General features: G+C 42.9%; 1 long non-coding RNA gene across 1 annotated transcript in view; it reads right to left on the minus strand.

The window, feature by feature from the left end:
• Positions 1–11,038, minus strand: part of LOC112405678 (uncharacterized) — a 123,560-nt gene extending 112,522 nt beyond the window's left edge. Inside the window, exons 1-2 of the long non-coding RNA XR_003004405.1 lie at positions 10,820–11,038; positions 7,703–7,854 (exon numbers count right to left, since the gene is read on the minus strand). This is a non-coding gene — a long non-coding RNA (uncharacterized LOC112405678). The remainder of the gene's footprint in view (positions 1–7,702; positions 7,855–10,819) is intronic.
• Between the last annotated feature and the right edge of the window lie 4,903 nt (positions 11,039–15,941).

Consider the following 15,941-nt stretch of genomic DNA (forward strand, 5'->3'; position numbering starts at 1 on the left):
TACCTCCTAGAACTTATAATAAGCTGATATTCTGCAGTAAGAGACAAGCCAGATGACCTCTGAATCCTCGTCCATTAACAACCAGTTTAAATTCATTTTCTACTGTGAAATCTGGAAAAAGGAAAGAACACAGGCTGAGAATGAGACTTGCTGAAAATTAATGTTTGCAGATTTGTTGCTATTTTTGTCACAGAATTAGCATATATTGTGCCTCATCCAAATAGCTTTCTCCTTCCCCTCTCTGTCCTCTTCCAAAACTTCCAGCATCGGTTGGAATGTAGGACAGAATTTCCCACAACACACAGACAGCACCCATCTGTCACTAATTTCACAAAATGACAAACTGGAATGGCCCAAGAGCCAAAAATTCTATTTTCTTCTTCTTTCTGATATCCTAGTTAGGTCAGGGGATTTTCTTTTCCTTCAGTATAAACCAAGCATTTTTTTTTTTTTTTTTTTGCAGTACACGGGCCTCTCACTGTTGTGGCCTCTCCCATTGTGGAGCACAGGCTCCGGATGCGCAGGCTCAGCGGCCATGGCTCACGGGCCCATCCGCTCCGCGGCATGTGGGATCTTCCCGGACCGGGGCACGAACCCGTGTCCCCTGCATCGGCAGGCAGACTCTCAACCACTGCGCCACCAGGGAAGCCTAAACCAAGCGTTTAAAGCAGACTTGAGAAAGGAGAGAGCAGACCCGGAGTATCTCATTGTAATACTGCTGATGAGAATTTACAAGAAGCTGGACCACTCAGACCAGTCAAACTTCAATCAACCCAGAAAGGTTAGCACGTTTTCGACATTGTGGAAACTACGGCATTTCCCCTGCAAAATACGAAAGGAAAGACCCCGTCTGAAACCTAGAGCATCCTTCTAAACTGGAATTGGTGTATTAAATGTGTGACCGCACTGCTGAGTCTTAGTATGGGATGGCAGTCAATGACCTTGTGTCTCAGGACATGGAATTGGGGATGGAAGCTGGTATCTCTGAAACAAAATGATTTCTGGATTCTCTTGTTTTGAGTTCCCTAAAACATAGTGGTGTGGTCTTTTGTGCATCAGTAATTCCAAAACATATGAGTGAGGGCCAGGTAGCATTTTCAAACGCTTCACATTTGACTGGATTATTCCTTTGAGGGGATGCATTCTGACTTAAGAGGTAGAATAAAACTCAGGGAGCAGGTATACAGAATGGTCACTCCCCTGAGAAGAAGTATGATGTCCCCAAAGAGAGCAGTCCAGAAGGTATTTCATTGGAAATCAGAAATCCTGAGCTTTAATCCTGGGCTTTACTTGAAGTGGGCTGAGCCTTAGCTTCACCGACTTGCAAAAATGGGGGGGATGGGCAGAGCATTCCTTAGAGAAGGTGGCAACACAGGTGCCTGAGGAACACAATTATGATGCAGCACTTGATAAAGGAGGACCCAATTAAAAGTTAAGGAAAGTTTCTCTTGACTTTAGGTGGCAAACTCTCTACATTTGAGCACCCCTGAGCTGGGGACTGGTGCGCAGGTGGCTTATTTGGCATGTGATCTCAGGGAGCAAGAGAGAGGGATTGGGGGAGTCAGAAAAGGAGGGGAAGCCAACGCAAAGGTTCATTACCAAGGTCACTGCTGTGAGCGACTGGGGCTCAATTGCATCAGGATCCCCGAAAAGAGTACAGAATGCCTCCCAGAAGGGCTCACCTGAAAGATGGCAGAGCAATTTATCCATCACTCCAGTCCCCATTGGCTGGAGTTTAGCCCAGGGGCACTTACTCTAGCAAGATCCTGCTGCAGTTGGAGAGGATCTGGGTGGGATGAGGAGAAACCCAGGGTGAGAGCTCCAGGTGGGATTCTAGGTGCGCGCGCGCGCACACACACACACACACACACACACACACACACACACACACACCGTCCAGTGATGTGCGCTCCATGGAACCAGTTTCCACAGCTGAGGCTAAGATCAGTGGGGTCTGAGGGGCTTCAATGGGGGCACCAGAGTGCTTCCTACCCCAACCTGAGGCTCTCCAACAGCTTGTTCATCCAATCCTCAGAGGTGGTAAACAACACCTGAGCATCACTTCCCTTATTAGAAACCATAATGCCTGGATGACCTTGAAGAATCACGACACTTCACGTGCAGGCCTTCGCACACACTGCTGCTGATGTTTAGAACACTCTCCCTGCCCGTTCTTCCCCACCCTACCTTGCTATCTGGACTCAGCTTAAAAATGATGTGTTCCAGGAAGCTTTCCTGGACCCCTAAGGGAGATCGGTTGCCCAAGCTATGTGCACCCAAGGAACACTGCATGGCTCGTTTGTGCTATTTATCACATTTTATACACACATATATATTTTTTTAAATACGCGTTTCTCTAATCACATGCGCGCACGCACACACACACCATTCAATCTATCAGCGCTATGAGGTCAAGAAACTTGCTCTTACAGACTCACAGATATAGAGAACAAACTAGTAGTTACCCCTGGGGAGAGGGAAGGGGGAGGGGCAATATAGGGAAAGGGGAATAAGAGGTACAAACTATTAGGTATAAAATAAGCTACAGGGATATATTGTACAACATGGGGAATATAGCCAACATTTTACAACTATAAATGGAATATAACCTTTAAAAATTGTGGATCACGGGTTTCCCTGGTGGCGCAGTGGTTGAGAGTCCGCCTGCCGATGCAGGGGACGCGGGTTCGTGCCCCGGTCCGGGAAGATCCCACATGCCGCAGAGCGGCTGGGCCCGTGAGCCGTGGCCGCTGAGCCTGCACGTCCGGAGCCTGTGCTCCGCAACGGGAGAGGCCACAACAGTGAGAGGCCCGCGTACCGCAAAAAAAAAAAAAAAATTGTGGATCACTATTTGTACACCTGTAACATATAATATTGTACAGCAACTATACTTCAATAAAAAATAAGTAAAATTTTTTTAAAAAAGAAACTTATTCTTACTCTAACAGATATATTCCCCAAACCTAGTACAGTGCCCAGCACAAAAGTTAATGAATGCATCTTATTAAATAGACTAATGAAGGAACAAATGAATGGATGAGGAAGGCAAAAGCATCTGTTGTCACTCAAATCTGCCTGAAAGTCTACTTTGCTCAAGAGGTCCTACTCCCTTCTTGCTGCTGTGTTGCCTTCAGAGTGATTATTCCAGAACTTTCTCTCCAGGATCTCTTGCCTGGGCCTTTCTGGGAAGAAAAATGTGCCAGTCAATTGCTACAGAGTTGTCCCCAAGTTTTCCATCCTCTGCTGGGCATGTCCCAGTGGTTATTTTGTTTGTTTTGAGTGGAGCACACCCAGGGGTAAGCAGCACTGTTAGTTTAATCCTGGTCTTTTGGTTTCCTTCCTGAGCTACTCACAATAACCCTTTCTTGTTCTAAAGGCAGAGATGGTCTCTGTCACTGCCAAACTGCCTACGTTCTCCTTACCTTTCTTTCCTCTAGTCCTTGTCACTCTAAAAGGATGACAACCCTGCCCCAGAGCAGCGACCAGAGGAGGCCAGTGGAAATCCTCTGTAAACAGAAAGCCAAGAACCTTCTTCCCACCCAAAGAAGCCAAGAAAAATGTCTTCTGGGGTGCAATCAGAGTCACAGCCCCTCTGACTCAAGTCCCAGGTGACCTAATAATAGCAAGAAGAGGCTAGAACACCCCAGGAGTCAGGAAGTTTCCGCATGAGTGCAGGGAGGGAGATCAGTGCAGTATCAGAGCACAGCAGATGACAGGCCACTGTGCCCCAAGAAATGGGCAGAAGATGACAAAGGGGGATCCCAGAGCAGGTTCTGAAGGGCACCAAGTCTGCACAGGTCAGTGGATCTGAGTTCAGGTGCACAACTGGGACCTTGGTGGCGGGCAACATAAGTCCCAACCCTGGCATCACAGACACGTGGCAGGGGTCTGCTTGTCACTGAGAGTTCATCACACCTCGCTGTTTCTGGTCTTCTCGGTTCCTGCCATCTCTTCTGCTGGGAAGGCTCTACCCCACTGTCTACTCTGCTTCTCTCACCCTGTCCCTGTGCTTGGCTAAATTTGCTTATCTTTGCCCCTCTTCCAGGAAGCCCTCCCTGAACCCCACAGACTGTGCTCCCTGCCCCTGCACTCACCACATCGCCTGCCTCTCTGCTACCCTGCCAGGACCCAGAGGAGTGAGCCATCTGATTTATCTTTATATCCCCAGGGCCGAAGGCAGAGCCTTGCCTAAAGTAGGCCCCTCAATAAACACCGAATAAATGACTTGAATGAATGAATTCACTGACAAGAATTGTTTGGGACCAGATCTCCAAGAAGAGGCAGAAGCTATTTATCAGAAAAGGCACAAAACCAGAGCTAGACCATCGATAGACATATGAGACTGAGTGCCAGAGTCCTGGGCAATTACTCCTTAAAATGCTGCTACCAGAAGTGAAGGTTTGTCTAAGGTTTTGAGATGAAATTGAGTTTATGAATATTCCACAGCCTCAAGGCTGGGTAGCAGAGACAGAAGCCAGGCAAACTGACAGTATTTGCAATGGGCTGATTCTTTTACTCCCCTGGCTTGGCAAGGGTTGGGGAAAACTTGGAAGCGCCAGATGGGTGGGAGGAAAGTGAAGTGGAATTTGTTATTGGGGTAGGATCAGTTCAAATATCATTGATCTGATGAAATCTCTCCAACCTAATTTTTTTCCTTCCTCACTCAATGTCCTCCAGGCCCCTAGGCCTTCTCTCAGTTTGTTGAATATGCCAAGTTGTTTCCTGCCTCAGGACCTTTGGACATGCTATTTTCTCTGTCCTGAGTATTCTTTTACTCACACTTTGAAAGATAAACTCCTTCTTCTCTGTAGGTTTTAGCTTAAATGTTAATCTTCAGCGAAGCTTTCCTTGTCCACCTTGTTACAAGTAGGTGTCCCCATCACAGCCTATTTTAGTCTGTTTGGCCTGCTATAACAAAGTACCATAGACTGGGTGGCTTACAAACAACAGAAATTTATTTCTCGCAGTTCTGGAAGCTGGGAAGTCCAAGATCAAGGTGCCAGCTTTGGCATCTGATGAAAACCCACTTCCTGGTTCTTAGATGGCTGTCTTCTGGCTGTGCCCTCACATGTTGGGAGGGGTGAGTGAGCTCACCAGGGTCTCTTTTATAAGGGCACTAACACCATTTGTGAGAGTTCTGCCCTCATGGCCTAACCACCTGCCAAAGGCCCCATTCCAAATACCATTACTATTACATTGGCGATTAGGTTTCAACACATGAGTTTGTCGGGGGACACAAACATTCAGTCCATAGCACAATTCATTAATTTCAATCTCTTCTTCATTTTTGCTCTCATCATAATATTTATACAGTTTGCAATTACTTCATTTATTTTCTATTTACTAGTGGTGTTGGAGGGACCTTCCATACGGTAACATAATTTTCTGAGGTCAGGGATCCCTCCTAGATCAGAGATGTTTCTTGTTTCATCTTTAACACTTAACCTGTCACCTGCCACCTAGTAAGAGGTCATTGTTGTCAGTCCCATTGCTGCTGAGTTTATTATTATTGTCAAAATAATTTCTTCAGCATATATAAAACTGAACTGATTCAAGTTATGAGCTTAGGTATGAGCTTCTTTATTTTTCCATACAGTTTGTGTATCTTGTATCAGAAGCATTTCTGAATGCTTGCAGGACCATGTCAGCACTCAGCAATGTATATTAAAGGATGCCATGTACGTCTGAGTTAGCCTTGTGAATAAATCCCTCCTAATAAAAGAAAATGAGCTTTTATGATTAAGGGGTTTAGAAATAATCGAGAGGGTTAAAAATAAAACTAGCGGAGGCAGAGCAGACCAAAGAATAGCTACTGGCAAGCCTTCCAAAATGATGTCCCAGATTACGATTTCATAAGAAAAAATAAAATAATTGCTTGCCAAGCCATATAAAAAGGACGAATTCTGGGAAAACTTAGAAACTAAACATTGATAGGCCTATAGAGTCTAGCTCCTCTCAATAGCGTAAAACTTTTCCATTTTTCCTGGCCATCCTGAATCTGATTTTCCATCATCGTGGTGACATGGTAGCATCAGTAGTCTGGTCTTCATTACCCAAACCAGGACTGCTAAGTTTAAAAAAAAAAAAAAATTGCCCTAAGGAAACAAAATGAACTCTTCTAGCTTGCAAATACTCAGTGGAGTCCCTGCTCAGAACCTAGGCAATTCCAACCTTAGCCTGTTCATTTGTCTTTTCGTTGTTTCATGTTTGTCTCATCACAGCAGTCAAATCATGTCCCAACTCCTTTAAGCTAGATTTCAAAACTAATGAGTTAGAAACAAAATGTTCCTTCCTACATAGAATGCTAGCAGCTTTGTCTTCATCTCCAGAGGGCTTAAAAATGAACAGCACTTTCAAAGTCAGAGAACAAACCTTCCTACTCATCCCTGTATTCAGCCCACTCCCACCCAACCTACAAGGTTGAGTCCAGGCCCTGCCATCCGTAAGTCTGCTATTGGTCCAGCCCACAGTAATGATCATCCTGAACTCTCTTGGCTGAGCCCATGTGGCTCAGAATTTACTTATTACTTAATTTACCTTATTATAAGGTAAAGGAGGAACAAAGTGGGAGGTAGTGGGAGAAGCTGGAGAGAAGAGCCAGTAAGTCATGCCAAGGACTGTACTTGGCACATTTCACGGCACTCTCGTTTAACCTTGTCACAGCCCTCGGGTAAGAATTATCCTTCACCTTTTTCCAGATGATAAGATTGAGGCCCATGAGAGGCTAAGAAACTTGCCCACAGCTCAGAGCCAGGAAAACAAAAAGTCAGGATTTGAACCCAAGTTTCTGACTACACAGTCCCTGCTCTTTCCTCTACATTACGGAATCAGTTTTAGTTCCTCTTCCACTTCACACCCAAGCACAGGTCATACAAGGAATGAGCCCAGGAAGATGAAGGATATGAAAACCATGGCATGTTTCGAGAATAAACGTATCAGGGATCTATTAGGTGTAAAGCAGAGCACTCAAAGCTTTGGAGAAGGGAAAGGAGAGTGTACATTTCGGCAAGAGAAAGAGCTAATCACCCAGCATGGGGCGGGCGTGTGGTAGAGATGCCCCTGCTAGAGCAAATGCCACATGGAGGTGTGATATCCAGAACAAAGAAGATAATTAAGCCTCTGCAGACTCTCTATTGATCAAACCACATCTGTAGTGTTGGCTGTAGTTCTAGTCACTGGGGAATGTGTGCTGTGGAATCCACAAGAGGAGCATGGGGATATTCAGTCAGGAAAAGGGAACCCTTTAAGGAATCACGGTTAAATCTTCGAATACTTAAAGGACTATCTTTTATGAACAAGATACTTGAAAAGCTGCTGTGCAACTCTAGAAAACAAAGCCAAAACCAAAGAAGCAATGCTACAGGAGAGCTCATTTTCTGCTTTTGCAGTGTGGAAGAACTTTGACAGTTCAAACCATCCAAAAATGGAAGAAACCACTTCTGGACATTGGCAATTCCCACTGTTGATAGGTTCACACAGCCTGGAAGGCCATTTATCAAGTATACGGTAGAGGAGATTTGTGGATGAGGCATTAAGGGCAGGCTAAAGACTTGCAAGATCTCATTCAACTCTGATTCTATGACTCTAACTGCATGTAATAGAGTTTTCTCTCATTGCAAGGAAATCTGTATTGGTTTCCTATTTGCCGTAACAAATTACCACAGACTTAGTGGCTTAAAACAATACAAATTTATTATCTTACCATTCTGTAGATTAGAAGTCTGACACGGGTCTTATGGGGTGAAAATCAAGGTTTCAGCAGGACTGCCTTCCTTTCTGTAGACTCTAGGGAGAATCCATTTCCTTGCCTTTGTCAGCTTCTGGGCTCATGGCCTCCCTCCTCCAACTTCAGAGCTGCAAAGGCAGGCCAGGTGTCTCACATCACATCACTCCAACCTCCTAGTCTGCCTCTCCTCCATTCTTAAGGACCTTTGTGATCACATTGCTCCCAGCCAGATGATCCAGGATAGTGTCTCTATGTAAAGGTCTTGATTAGCAATTAGAATTCCATTTGTAACCTTAATTCCCCTTTTCTATGTAACATAACATATTCAGAGATCCCAGGGATTAGGACATGAATGACTTGGAGTCGGGGTAGGAAGAGGGCATTATTCTGACTATCCCAGTGACGTTCTGACAAATACCACCAGTACATCCCACAAGTTCAAGTTGGTGTGTGACTTTGCCTTCTCTAACAATCACAGGGGAGAGGACAAGGAATTGGCAAGAGGATATCAGGCCTCCAAGGGTTACTCGAGACTCGGTCTCTAACCCAAACCAACCAAATAAAATGGCAGAAAATATTTTCCTGTTGGGTAGATTTAACCTCTTGATATGCACTACTAAATGACCCAAGTGAACAGTAACCCCCAAACCTACCTTGGGACCTAAGGCTTAGATAACTAGACAAAGAAAATCACCTAAGTGTTTTTAATTAAAATGCAGCTCTCCTCTCTTTCCTTTTGTCGCCACCATATACTAGAAACTAGATGCTGCTTCCTTGTACACTTCCTCCCCCATAGCAGACACTATACTCCTTCACCCTTTGCCACACCTGTACCAGGCTTCAGAAGTCTTCTCCAGCCTGTACCCCAGGGAGGCACTAGCAAGGATCAGAGTTGGCAAATGACAGAAAAACCCATCTGCCATCTCTTCAGGAAAGGCTCTCTGTTCCACGCGTTGGGGTTTAGCATTGTTGTTATTGCTTTAGAAATGACTATGTACAAGGCAATGGACTAGAAATCTTGCATTTAGAAACGAAATGTACAATTCATAATCTTAGCTGGCTATGGAATACAATATATAGCATTTATTCCTATTTTGCTTCTTATGAATAGAATTTCTGATCTCACGTCACACTTGCCTGTATTTACCTGGAGTTTTATCACTATACTACCTTAGAATCTCCATCACTTGAATCACAATAGAATTCCTGAATTGTTATTTCTTTTTCATAGGCATATTTATTGTGGAGTGTTTTTCTAAGAGTCCTTTTGGTCACCAGAAATGATCTATCAATCAGGACTCTTTCCATAGCAGTTGATAGGAAACTCTTTTGCAACTAGTTGAAGCAAAAAAAGGGGGATTTATTGGCTAACATCCTGAAAAATCCAGGGGTAAATCTGGCTTTGCCCCTTTCCAGTATCCTCAAATGATGCTGTTGGACTGTCTCACCCTCATTACCACCTCCCCTCTCTCTCCTGGTTGACTTTATTCTCGTGTATGCTCTAGCCTTGCAGGGACAAGATGGCTCCCAGCAGCTCTAGGCTTACCTCTCATCCTCCCAGAAACCCCAGTAGAAAAGAAAATGCTTCTTCTCTGTATCTCCTTCCAAAAGTCCTGGACTGAATTTAATTTTAGTGGCTTATCATTGACCTAGCTCAAGTCGTGTGCTCACCTGTGAACCAATGATGATAACAAAAGAAATTCAAACCTCTGATTAGCCAGCCCTCAGCACCTGCCAACTCCTAGAGTAGGGATTGCATTCAGTGCCCTGTGAACCACATGAAATAAAAAGAAGGAAGAAATGGATTCCCCAAGGAAAATTGGGATTCTGTTACCAGGAGGGAAAACAGATCCTGGGTAGGGAGGAAATATGAGGAAATCACTATACTTGGGTGACACTCAAGTCAGATTATTAGCTGTTTTCTGATTCAGTATTAGCTGAAAGCAGGACAGGGGAAATAATGTCATCATTTGAACAGAGGACAGTGTTCAAAGTTTCAACTACAGTCCAAGGAAGTGGGACTTAGAGGGGGCACCACAGCACAGGGGCCATGGGCAATTTGCATGACATTTTAGGGTGAAAGTCCAGAAGATACTCAACAGCCACTGACGGGGAAGCACTCACCAAATTCACAAGCCTCATTCATTTTGCCTAACCCTGAAATAACTTCTGAATTAAGAAAATAGAAAATAAAATAAGAAGACAAAAGAAGCTTGGGTGAGGTAACCTGGCTTTGAGCCCCACTTCTTACCAGTGGTATGGTCTGGAGCATGTCACTTAACCTCTGAAAGCCTCAGCTCTACCTTCTGTAAAATGGGATTGATAATAATTCCTACCTCACAGAGAATTAAATGTGATCATATGTGTAAGGATCATTTCTTAAGACGCTACAACAAACCCTCCCATCCTCATGGCTGTTGCAATGAGACTGCTGCTCCTTTCTTCTATTTACCCTCCCTTCGAACCTGGGCTGGCCCTGGGAATTGCTTTGTCCAGTAGAATGAGACAGAGTGATGTGTGGCTTCCAAGCTTAACCTACAAGAGACCTTGTAGCATCTGTATTTGCACTTCCGGAAAATCTCTTGGAAGCCAGCCACCATGCCATAAAGAAGCTCAGGCTAGACTACAGAATAAGGAGAAGTCACTTAAGAGAAAGACTCTGGAGAGTGGGAGGCCATGTTGAATGTTCCAAGCCCAGGTGAGCTCCCAGATGAACGCAGCGGTACAAATATCCTCAGCTGCTCCACCTGGAGCAGAAGTACAGCCCAGCTGAGCCCAATCAACCCACAGAATCATGAGAAAAATACAGCATTGTTGTTTTAATTTACTAAGTTTTGCGGTAACTGAGACACCATGTAGACAGAGTGTTTTTGTGGTTCTTGCTGTCTTTTCCTCAAGAGGAATGTAATTTGCACTTCAGGCAGAGCAATGCCTCATTTGTGGGGCTGCCTCGTGTTTTGCAGGACATTCCGCATCACTGGTCCTTACCTGCTAAATCTCAGTTGTGCTCTCCAGTCACTGAGAGAATTAAAGACATCATCCCCCAGACCCAAACACCCCCTGCTATGAGTCAAATCCAAGAGGAGCACTTACTTCTGGGAGAGTGAGGACTTCAGAGGTTAGCCTCACTAAACACAAGGCAGGAACTGTATTCTTCCTGTGTGTCCTGATCCTCATTATGAGTTGAAATGCCTTCCCTGGCATTTCATGCTGCCTTCAAAGAAACAGGCTGGGGCCTCCCTGGTGGCACAGTGGTTGAGAGTCTGCCTGCCGATGCAGGGGACACGGGTTCGTGCCCCGGTCCGGGAAGAATCCCACATGCCGCAGAGCGGCTGCGCCCGTGCGCCCGTGAGCCATGGCCGCTGAGCCTGCGCGTCCGGAGCCTGTGCTCTGCAATAGGAGAGGCCACAATAGTGAGAGGCCCGTACCGCAAAAAAAAAAAAAAAAAAAAAAAAAAGAAAAGAAACGGGCTGCATTAGGCCATACCAAAAATGAGCTTACCATGCCTATAAAATTATATGATACTATTTGATGTAAATAATGCAACCAGATGCGATAAATCTGTATACTTTGTCTTTGAAGGGGCTCCAAAGAAAACTGTCATCTACAACCAAGCACAGTTAATATAGGAATCATCAGCATTCTTTCTCTTATTTGTCCTATTTATGTAGCACTTTGGGGATCTGGAGAAAATAAGTAAATGAATATTATTCTGGCTGCATTATCATCCTTGTCTTTTTCTCTTGATGAATCTCTGTAATGGAAACTCCTAATTTGACAGATTGACAACACAGGTGGGGTATTGTAGAGATGAAACTTCTCTAAGATAAATATCACTTTCCAGGAGACAGAAGAGTTCAGAAGTGACCTCCTTGAAAGAGAGTTGCCATTAGCCATGAATATCTGTTCTTTGTAAACACCAGGGTAGATCAAACATTTATCTGTTAATTTCACCACAGTTGGATTCTAGAGCTTATATTTTCTTTCCCAGAGAGCTTCAACTTTCCCCGGGCAGCTTCAAAGACAAGGTTCCATTCAGTCTGAAGTGTCAATATTCCTGTCTTAATAAGATTTAAAATATTCCTTCTACCCCATCCTTTCACCCACACGGATTCCCCCTTTCATATTTCCACTAGTTTATAATCTCATATTCCTGCTGAGGTATCCATTGAAATGGGAATGGTAATTTATTTAAGCATATCTCTGTCAATTTAGCTCTGAACAAAAGGTGCTAGACTGGCACACACCATCCAAAGAGGACACTGGATGCCAAGTCAGAATTTGGAATGAAGCTTCCTAAAATAACAAAACTAGACTTTAAGTCCTTGTAGTTTACTTACACAAGATTATACAATTTCCCCAGGGATCTTAGGGAAATGGAAGAAAGAAGTAATTAAATTATTAGAAAAAACATAAGGTATTATATAAGACTATGATGTCCTCTGCTTCTTGTATAGCTATCTGTATGTGGTACTACATGTACAAGCTGTACAAGTGGAAGAGGCAAAATGTAGGAGTTCTCAGCTTTGAAAGCTAAATTAAGGAAAAAGAGAAAGAGGGAGAGACGGAGAAGAAAACCTAAATACCTGATCTGCTAAAATTTAAACTGAAAATATATTCCTTAGAAAAAATGGATATGCCAGAATTCAAGCAGGTAACAATATGCTACTTTTTATCCTGGTCTATTTTAGAAAAATCTGCTCCTCGGTAAATGAATAAAATGTTTGTATTTCAAGTATATTTTTAATAGATAACATTTCAAGTCCATACAACATTTGTTTTAATAGAATTTGATATTTTAACAATAAGAAAAGAAGAACCTTTTTCACTTTACAAAAAGATTCACAACCAGGTTTCATTATGTACTAAGACCCTTTGGGAATTCTAACATGACTACACTTATCAAAAGTTAATGCAGGGCTTCCCTGGTGGCACAGTGGTTGAGAGTCCGCCTGCTGATGCAGGGGACACGGGTTCGTGCCCCGGTCCGGGAAGATCCCACATGCCGCGGAGTGGCTGGGCCTGTAAGCCATGGTCGCTGAGCCTGCGCGTCCGGAGCCTGTGCTCCGCAACGGGAGAGGCCACAACAGTGAGAGGCCCGCGTACAGCAAAAACAAAACAAAACAAAACAAAACCCACAACTCTTTTTCCTAGTGCCAACCAAAGAAATACCAAAGGACAGACATTTACTTAATTAGGTAATGTGGTGCCATCAGCCAATCCAGTGAACTGGACATTTCGAACTTCACACTAAAGGACCTGAAACATCTTACAGCCAATAATATTTACCTGTTGGAACTTCAGATAAAATATAGGCACTGATCTTTCTTTTTTAAAAAAATTGAACTCTTCTGTCCACTGTGGAATATAAAGAGCATCAGGGCAGTTATGCAGCCTAGATGGAATAAATATAGATCTACTAGCCAACCAATAGGAGGGAAAGAGGTCAACTTATATTAATTAATCACAGACCTTAGATCTGCCCATGTTTCCACAGCTACAAACTGGAGAGAGACCGAAGTCCAAGTCTATCCTAGTCTGAAGCCGAGTTCTCTCAACACAGCCACACTTGCTCCCCATTTTCTTCTAGCAGTTTTCATCTGAATCATGAACATAAGTAAATGTGCTTTACAGCTAAATCCTGGTGGGATTGCTGTTGTGTTGTCATTTTGTTGTGTTCTCTTTTTGTTTTATCGGAGTATAATTGCTTTACAATATTGTGTTAGTTCCTGCTATACAATGAGGTGAATCAGCTATATGTATACCTATATCCCCTCCCTCTTGGACCTCTCTCCCACCCCCCCCTCCAATCCATCTAGGTCATCACAGGGCACCAAGCTGAGCTTCCTGTGCTTTAGAGCATGTTCCCGCTAGCTATCTATTTTACACATAGTAGTGTACATATGTCAATCCTAATCTCCCAATTCATCCCACCCTCCTCTTCCCCCGCCGTGTCCACATGTCCGTCCTCTACGTCTACATCTCTATTCCTGCCCTGCAAATAGGTTCATCTGTACCATTTTTCTAGAGTCCACATATATGCATTAACGTATATTTGTTCTTCTCTTTCTGGCTTACTTCACTGTCTACGACACACTCTAGGCCCATCCACATCTCTACAAATGACCCAATTTCATTCCTTTTTATGGCTGAGTAATATTGCATTGAACATATGTACCACATCTTCTTTGTCCATTCATCTGTCAATGGACACTTAGGTTGTTTCCATGTCCTGGCTATTGTAAATAGTGCTGCAGTGAACATTGGGGTTTGTTGTTTTGTTTTGAGGGAGGTGCTAATGTAATTAGCTTCCACCAAGCTCATTTCTGTTTCTCTTGATCATGAAATATGCTATATTTTTTATTAAAATACAAAGAAAGGGGGAAAGGAAAGATCATCAGAGAAGCTGAAAGAAATTTAAGCAAACAGGAAGAAAGAAGTGAAGGATAAAGTGATGCTTGGTGTAGAAGAGATAAGCCATGAATGAGGGGAAAAGAAGAGGAGATAAAATGGAAAGATCTAGAAGATGAAAGTACAAGAAGATTTAGGGACTTCCTCCCAGTGGTGGCAGACTGGGTGATTTGGGCCAACTCTCTTGCTGGAGGAAACTAAAATATCTTGGCAAAATATAAAAATCATGATCTTTAAAGTATCAAAAAGCTAAAAAGAGAGTGTGGAATTACCAAGCCAAAACCTACAAGAAAACAGAAATCCAAAGGTATGAGTCTGGCATTTTGCTGAAAGCATGTTGTCCAATCTAAGAGAGGCAGTAGTTTTGGTGTCTTCACAGGGACAAAATGTGCAGTAAGTACTTCTGATAGGGAAACTTATAAAGCTTCATTGAGAGACAGTAGGGGAGACCTAAATAAATGGAGAGGTATATCATGTTCACGGATTGAAAGACACAATATTGTATCAATGCCCCAAGACACAAATAAACCTATGTAACAGAATAGAGACTAGACATGGGCTCATTCATAAATGACATTTGGTATATTATAGATGTGGCACTCACGGGAGTGGGAAAATGAAGGCTGACACAATTTCATATCCGTATGAGGAAAATGAAGCTTGACTTCCAACCTCATACTCCGTCATTACCTACACGCTACACACACACATCAGAAAATTTCTTGCATTTGTACATTTGGACTCATGACATAAGAATGTTCATAGAAATACTGTGTGTAAGAGTACAATTTTAAAAAATCAAAACAACACAAGTCCATAAAGAGTAGAATGAAGAAATAAAATGTGGAATGTTTAGCCAGTGAAATACTATAGTGCCATGAAAATGAATGTTACAACACGGATTAATCTCAAACATAATGTTAAAAAATTTGGTTATGGAAAAACAAAAATATGATTCTGCTTATACAAGATAAAAAACGTGCAAAACTAAAAATATACTGTTCAAAGATGTAAACATATATCATAATACTATAGAAAAGTAAGGAACTGATAAATGCAAAATTCAGAAGAGTGGATACCTCTGGAGAAGAAGGACGGGATGCGGAAAGGCACTGACAATAATAGCATGTTGTTCTTTTTCTTAAATCAGGTGGTAGGTGCTAGATAGTCCTTGTATTCTGATTACTCTTTCGTATGCATTCACAAGTTAATAGAAATATAACAAATATACACATTGGCCCAATACCAAAGGGCCAAGTTTGAACTCAATATTCAGATGAGGCCAAAACCCAAACTGGGATCACCATCACAGAATGAACTTCTTGAGACAAGAATACATCTGAAAATTTTTCCACAAAATAAATTCAATCATCACTTCAATCTTATTGCTTAAAACATTACTTCTCAAATGCTTGACGTTGGCATTATAGTGCAGAAACAATCACTTCCTAGCTCTGTTGACTTCCAGATTGCTCCTATGTGTGGTCGACGTACCACACGCCGACAATATCAAATAGGTTAGCAAAAGGGGAAGATATTTTTTGCCGACTCGAGTCAGAATAGGCCACTGCCGGTAGTAATGTTGCCCTCCCACTCTAGGAGCAACTGGATTCAAGTCATCTTGTCTCCTCTGCACCTTCTGGACTTAAAGCTTTGGGCAATAGTAATTATGCAATCTCCGTGAAGCCACCTCACAAACAGAATCTCTGTGCATTGCTTGAAGAAGATGCTTTCTGAACATTTTCAGAAGCAAAGGAATTTTTTTGCTCTCACTTATAGTTTTTTATTTTTAATATTATGCATG

Source organism: Neophocaena asiaeorientalis, unplaced genomic scaffold (genome assembly GCF_003031525.2).
Source record: "Neophocaena asiaeorientalis asiaeorientalis breed wild unplaced genomic scaffold, Neophocaena_asiaeorientalis_V1.1 scaffold148, whole genome shotgun sequence".
Lineage (NCBI taxonomy): Eukaryota > Metazoa > Chordata > Mammalia > Artiodactyla > Phocoenidae > Neophocaena > Neophocaena asiaeorientalis.